This window comes from Cebus imitator, unplaced genomic scaffold (assembly GCF_001604975.1).
Source record: "Cebus imitator isolate Cc_AM_T3 unplaced genomic scaffold, Cebus_imitator-1.0 Scaffold242, whole genome shotgun sequence".
In the NCBI taxonomy this organism is placed as follows: Eukaryota; Metazoa; Chordata; class Mammalia; order Primates; family Cebidae; genus Cebus; species Cebus imitator.
This window is the reverse complement of record NW_016107557.1, coordinates 642449-649369: the sequence shown is the minus strand read 5'-3', so window position 1 is coordinate 649369 and position 6921 is coordinate 642449. Positions and strand designations below refer to the sequence as shown.

Below are 6921 nucleotides of genomic sequence, written 5' to 3'. Positions count from 1 at the left end.
AAATGCATGAAGTATTAAGCTTGACACACAAACAGAACACACAGAAGGTACTAAAGTATTAGCTATGATTATGTTAATGTCTAGAAAACCAGGGATTACTCAGGTAATAATGGGGGGAAAATAATACCAATGGTAACTTTTAAATTATTTTTATCTGGCTCATTTACTTCTTACATTAACTGCTTTCAAGAAACCTTCCTCTATTCTCAACAGAATTTACATGACTCCTAGTTAAGTTCTATAAAAACTGAAAAATATAATATCTATATATCACATGCACAATCACATGGAGTTTTCATAAACACATAGTTAAGAGGCTTTTAATCTAATGGCAACATGTTTTTAAAAGTCAAAATTACACTCATTTTCTGTAAAACTACAACAGTAATTATCTCAAGCAAGGTAACCATCAGAACCAGGGAACGTAATTGCCTGGTTCTAATGCTTGAATATGCGTATAATGGATTCGATCTCTAATACCTACTCCTTTGCAGTTGTCAATATTCATGAAATGAGATTAACTCTCAACCTAGCTCATTTCATATAATAACAAATGCAAGCAGTCATCTGAAATTGATGGCTCATCCTTATTTGTGAAAACCGGGCCTCATTCTTGGTTCAAAGTTTGTAATGGGTCAACAACCTCACATGGGCTAATGCCCACAATTTACAAGTGACCAGATTGGAAAGTACATGCTGGAAATGCTGCCTTCCCCCAAGCCAGATCTATTCATTAATATACCTGTGTCTACTGACAGACAAGAAGGCAGGCTGGTAAAGCATATTTTCAAAGCTGTTTTAAAGGGATCAATTTTAATAAGGAGTAATTAAAGACGGATTGTAAATCGGATAACAGTTTTACACCCCTAAGGTAGGGACGTGTTGAGACACGACGTTAATAAGTACACGCATCAGTAATCTATCCACAGGTAGTTTTGGCCCTAATTTCAGGTTGAAAGTCCTCAACTATGAAGCTTTCAAGTTTCGGTACAGTAGGCACTTTCACTCCCCAGTAGAAATCTGGTGTGATGGCCAAAAAAATTGTGTTGTCGCCCCCAAACCGCACCATGCCAAAGTTCAGCCCAGGCAGAGTTAATGCACCGTTATGTATTTTTCAAAAACAGGTATAGGTTGCCCCTTTTCTCAGAATCTAACAGACAGGAATGGTCTCTTGTGGCTGCCCAAATACGGCGGTAAGGACCGATGTACCAGTCCCTAGCAAGTAGGAAATGACTAATTTTTAAAACCACTCCGACCGCGGGCACTTCAGGCCCCTCTTCAACTGGCTTCAGAGGAAAGGAAGAGAAGACGGTTAAGGGTTACAGCGGAGGAGGCTGAAAAACAGTTCCTAAAGCAAGATTAGCCAGACACAAGCTAGACCCGGAAGGGCAGGAGTGACCTCTCTAGGCCGCCGGGGGCGGTGGGGTCGGCATTGAGGACCACCCTAGTCTGGCAGGCGGACACCGCCACAGCTCGAGAAGCCGCAGGCGCGGAGCAACTGCCAGGTTAGCGCCGCGAGTCAGCTCTCCGACACACGCCCAGGGTTGAAGGTGCCCTCTAGACCCCTCCCGGTGTCCCACAGAGGTCTAGGGCCCATGCTACCTCTTAGGACGCTGAGGCCGCCACCACCGCTCCTTCCCGCCGCGCAAGCTGGAGGACAGCTCCTTGGATGCCACGGTGGTGTCACTCAGCAGAGCAACCCGGCCGAGCGTGGGTTCGGGCGCCGGAACCCGCGGGGCTCAGGCGGACTCTCGCCCCCTACGGCCCCCGGCCCCGCCACCGCGCCCACTAGCAACGTGCTCGCGACCGCCCGCGCCCGCTCAGCGCAGCTTCTGCATACCGCGCGCGGCACGTCGGGACTCGTAGTTCTGGCGCGGAGGACGTGCGCCACGGCACTCTAGCCAGAGAGGCGCCACGTGACGGTCGCACTCCCGGATGTGACGTAACAAGACACGCGTGGCGCGACCCGCAGTTTCCGCAAACAGAATTGCGTTTGGCTGTGCTGGTGAGTGTGGCTGGAACGCCGGCCTTTCATTTCTTTGTGTTTACCCCTCGGCCGCCGTGGAGGAGGAGGAAGCGGCACTCCCACTCCTGACATGGGGTCAGTTCGCATTAGACCTGTGCTTTAGTACCTGCCGCGTGGGTCTATTTCCTTGTGTCCTCAGTCCCAAGCAAAATGGGAACTCTTAGGGGTGGTCGGGCGCTGTTGATCCTCCAGACCGAGCGAGCCTGGGGTGGGAGAAGAAGTCCGAAGAGCTGCTCTAGCTCGTGCCCTAGGGCTGTGCTGGGGAAGGGTGGGGGGTCCACAGGTTTCTCTTGAGCTGCGCCTCGGAAACATGAACTAGAGGTTGAGTAAGAGGCCGCGCGAATGACGGAGGGGGTGAACTTGGCTGGAGAAGTGCGTTCTCGCTTCTGCGCGCTTCTCGGGCCGGGCAGTAGAGGGTCAAGCGGGCGGGTCGGGGCTTAGGGCTTATCCTGCTTGAGCTTTATCCTGGCGGCCTGCTCTGTCGTACCCTGAGGAACTGAAATGACGCAGGGACATAGCTTACTTCGGAGGTGTGACTGTGGCAAGTCGAAATGTCCATGTGGTTATTTATCGCATATCCATCCCGATGTCAGTCGACCACCTCTCGAAGGTTTCTCCTCGAGGATTCTGAGGGATAGCTCTCTTCCCTTTGGAGTATTTTAATTATTTCACTTTGAGTTTGGTTTGGGTTTTTTCCCCCCCATTTGTTAAATTGATATATAGCAGTTGTAGATATTTGGGGGGTAGAGATGATACTTTGATACATGCATACAATGTGTAACGACCAAATCAGGGCAATTAGGGTATTTGTCATCTCAAACATTTATTTTTTCTTTATGTTGGAAACATTCCAATTTTTCTTGTAGGTATTTTGAACTACACAATAAATTACTGTTAACTACGGCTTCCCGACTGTACTGTCAGGCACTAGATGTTATTCCTTCTGGGGTTTTTGTACCCATTAACCAATTTCTCTTCTTCATCCTCCTCTTCTGCCACACTTCCCAGTCTGTGGTAATCACCAGTCCACTCTCTACCTCCATCAGGTCCGTATTTTTAGCTTCCACATAAGTGACAACATGGTATTGTCTTCATGTACCTGACTTATTTCACTTAATGTAATGACTTCTAGTTCCATCCATGTTGCTCCAAATGACAGGATTTCATTCTTTCTAATGACTGATTAATATTCCATTGTGTATATATGCTACATTTTCTTTATTCATTTGTTGATGGACACTTAGTTTGATTCTATGTCTTGACTACTGTGAATAAACTTGAGACTGCAGATGTTTCTTAGGTATACTGATTGCCCTTCTTTTGGATCTGTACCCAAATTTGCGAAACTATTCATCTCGCAGGGGATTAACAACCAGAATATAGAAGAAACTCATCTAAATACCGGTAATTCTATTTGTAGTTTTTTGAAGAACCTCCATTCTTTTTCCAATATGTAAATTAATGGTTGTGCTAATTTACATTACTACTAACACTGTACAAGTGTTCCCCCTTTTGTGCATCCTCACCAGCATCCTTTTTTTTTTTCTTTTGTTTTTTTGAGACAGAGTCTCTCTCTGTTGCCCAGGCTGGAGTGCAGTGGCTCGATCTGGGCTCACTACAACCTCCACCTCCCAGGTTCAAGCTATTCTCATGCCTCAGTCCCCTAAGTTGCTGGGATTACAAGCACAGACCACGACGCACAGCTAATTTTTGTATTTTTAGTAGAGATGGGGTTTCACCAGGTTGGCCAGGCTGGTCTAACTCCTGACCTCAAGTGATCTGCCCATCTCAGCCTCCCGAATTGCTGGTATTGTAGACGTGAGACATCATGCCTGCCTCAGCATCCATTTTTATAAAATCTTTCTGATAAAAGTCATTTTAACTGAGATTAGATGGTATCGTATTGTGGTTTCGACTTGCATTTCCCTGATATTAGTGCTGTGAGCATTTTTTATATATATATACCTGTTGGTTTTTTTTTTTTTTTTAATTGCATTTTAGGTTTTGGGGCACATGTGAAGAACATGCAAGATTGTTGCATAGGTATACATGCGGCAGTGTGATTTGCTGCCTTCCTCCCTATCACCTATATCTGGCATTTCTCCCCATACCACCCCCCCAACTCCCCAACCCCCGCTGTCCCTCCCCTATTTCCCTCCAACAGACCCCAGTGTGTAGTGCTCCCCTCCCTGCGTCCATGTGTTCTTATTGTTCAACACCCGCCTATGTGTCGGAACATGCGGTGTTTGATTTTCTGCTCCTGTATCAGTTTGCTGAGAACGATGGCTTCCAGGTTCATCCATGTCCCTATGAAGGACACGAACTAATCGTTTTTGATGGCTGCATAATATTCCATGGTGTATATGTGCCACATTTTCCCTGTCCAGTCTATCATTGATGGGTATTTGGATTGGTTACAGGTCTTTGCTTTTGTAAACTGTGCTGCAATGGACATTCCTCTGCATGTGCTCTTATAATAGAACGATTTATAATCCTTTGGATATATACCCAGTAATGGGATTGCTGGGTCAAACAGAATTTCTATTTCTGGGTCCTTAAGGAATCGCCACACTGTCTTCCACAATGGGTGAACTAATTTACACTCCCACCAGCAGTGTAAAAGCGTTCCTATTTCTCCACATCCTCTCCAGCATCTGTTGTCTCCTGATTTTTTAATGATCGCCATTCTAACTGGCATGAGATGGTATCTCAGTGTAGTTTTGATTAACATTTCTCTAATGACCAGTGATGATGAGCATTTTTTCATTTGTTTGTTGGCCTCATGTATGTCTTTTCTAAAGTGTCTGTTCATATCCTTCCCCCACTTTTGAATGGACTTGTTTTTTTCTTGTAAATCTGTTTTAGTTCTTTGTAAATTCTGGATATCAGCCCTTTGTCAGATGGGTAAACTGCAAAAATTTTTTCCCATTCTGTTTGCCGATTCACTCTAATGACTGTTTCTTTTGCTGTGCAGAAGCTGTGGAGTTTGATTAGGTCCCATTTGTCTATTTTGGATTTTGTCACCAATGCTTTTGGTGTTTTGGTCATGAAGTCCTTGGCTATGCCTATGTCCTGAATGGTTTTGCCTAGATTTTCTTCTAGGGTTTTTATGGTGTTATGTCTTATGTTTAAGTCTTTAATCCATCTGGAGTTAATTTTAGTGTAAGGTGTCAGGAAGGTCCAGTTTCTGCTTTCTGCACATGGCTAGCCAGTTTTCCTAACACCATTTATTAAACAGGGAATCCTTTCCCCATTGCTTGTTTTTGTCAGGTTTGTCAAAGATCGGATAGTTGTAGATATGTTGTGTTGCCTCCGAGACCTCTGTTCTGTTCCATTGGTCTATATCTCTGTTTTGGTACCAGTACCATGCTGTTTCGATTACTGTAGCCTTGTAGTATAGTTTGAAGTCTGGTAGTGTGATGCCTCCCGCTTTGTTCTTTTTGCTTAGAATTGATTTGGCTATGAGGGCTCTCTTTTGGTTCCATATGAAGTTTAAGGTGTTTTTTTCCAGTTCTGCGAAGAAGGTCATTGGTAGCTTGATGGGGATAGCGTTAAATCTGTAAATTACTTTGGGCAGTATGGCCATTTTCACGATACTGATTCTTCCTAACCATGAACATGGAATGTTTGTGTTCTCTCTCATTTCGTTGAGCAGTGGTTTGTAGTTCTCCTTGAAGAGGCCCTTTACGTTCCTTGTTAGCTGTATTCCTAGGTATTTTATTCTCTTTGTAGCAATTGTGAATGGCAGTTCATTCTTGATTTGGCTCTCTTTAAGTCCGTTATTGGTATATAGGAATGCTTGTGATTTTTGCACATTGATTTTGTATCCTGAGGCTTTGCTTAAGTTGCTTATCAGTTTCAGGAGACTTTGGGCTGAGATGATGGGGTCTTCTGGATATACAATCATGTCATCTGCAAACAGAGACAGTTTGACTTCCTCCTTTCCTATTTGAATACCCTTTATTTCTTTTTCTTGCCTGATTGCTCTGGCTAGAACTTCCAGTACTATATTGAATAGCAGTGGTGAGAGAGGGCATCCTTGTCTAGTGCCAGATTTCAAAGGGAATGCTTCCAGTTTTTGCCCATTCAGTATGATATTGGCTGTTGGTTTGTCATAAATAGCTTTTATTATTTTGTGATACGTTCTGTCAATCCCTAGTTTATTGAGGGTTTTTAGCATAAAGCGCTGTTGAATTTTGTCAAAGGCCTTCTCTGCATCAATTGAGATAATCATGTGATCTTTGTCTTTGATTCTGTTTATGTGGTGAATTCCATTTTTGGACTTGCGTATGTTGAACTAGCCTTGCATCCCTGGGATGAAACCTACTTGATCATGGTGGATAAGCCTTTTGATGTGCTGTTGCAATCGGCTTGCCAGTATTTTATTGAAGATTTTTGCATCTATGTTCATCATGGATATTGACCTGAAGTTTTCTTTTCTTGTTGAGGCTCTGCCAGGTTTTGGTATCAGGATAATGTTGTCTCATAAAATGATTTGGGAAGGATTCCCTCTTTTTGGATTATTTGGAATACTTTCAGAAGGAATGGTACTAGCTCCTGTTTGTATGTCTGGTAGAATTTGGCTGTGAACCCGTCTGGACCTGGGCTTTTTTTTGGTGGTAGGCTCTTAATTGCTGCCTCAACTTCAGACCTGGATATGGGTCTATTCAGGGTTTCGACTTCTTCCTGGTTTAGGCTTGGGTGGAGGCAAGTGTCCAGGAATTTATCCATTTCTTCCAGGTTTATAGTTTATGTGCATAGAGTTGTTTGTAATAATCTCTGATGATGGTTTGAATTTCTGTGGAATCTGTGGTGATATCCCCTTTATCGTTTTTTATTGCATCAATTTGGTTATTCTCTCTTTTCTTTTTTATTAATCTGGCTAGTGGCCTGTC

The 6921-nt window shown here is 43.9% G+C and overlaps 2 protein-coding genes across 5 annotated transcripts in view; one reads left to right on the top strand and one right to left on the bottom strand.

Annotated features, from left to right (window-relative positions):
- FAM210A (family with sequence similarity 210 member A) overlaps positions 1 to 1857 on the bottom strand; it is a 51947-nt gene extending 50090 nt beyond the window's left edge. For 3 of the 4 annotated variants that reach the window (XM_037727853.1, XM_017498510.2, XM_017498512.2), the window contains exon 1: positions 1603 to 1842. The gene's annotated coding sequence lies outside the window, so the exon portion shown is untranslated. Of the gene's footprint in view, positions 1 to 1602 lie in introns of all 4 variants that reach the window. The other variant, XM_017498514.2, reaches the window with a different exon arrangement.
- Positions 1858 to 1907: 50 nt separating this feature from the next.
- The window catches only part of RNMT (RNA guanine-7 methyltransferase), a 44192-nt gene continuing 39178 nt past the window's right edge, over positions 1908 to 6921 (top strand). Inside the window, exon 1 of the mRNA XM_037727844.1 lies at positions 1908 to 2005. The gene's annotated coding sequence lies outside the window, so the exon portion shown is untranslated. The remainder of the gene's footprint in view (positions 2006 to 6921) is intronic.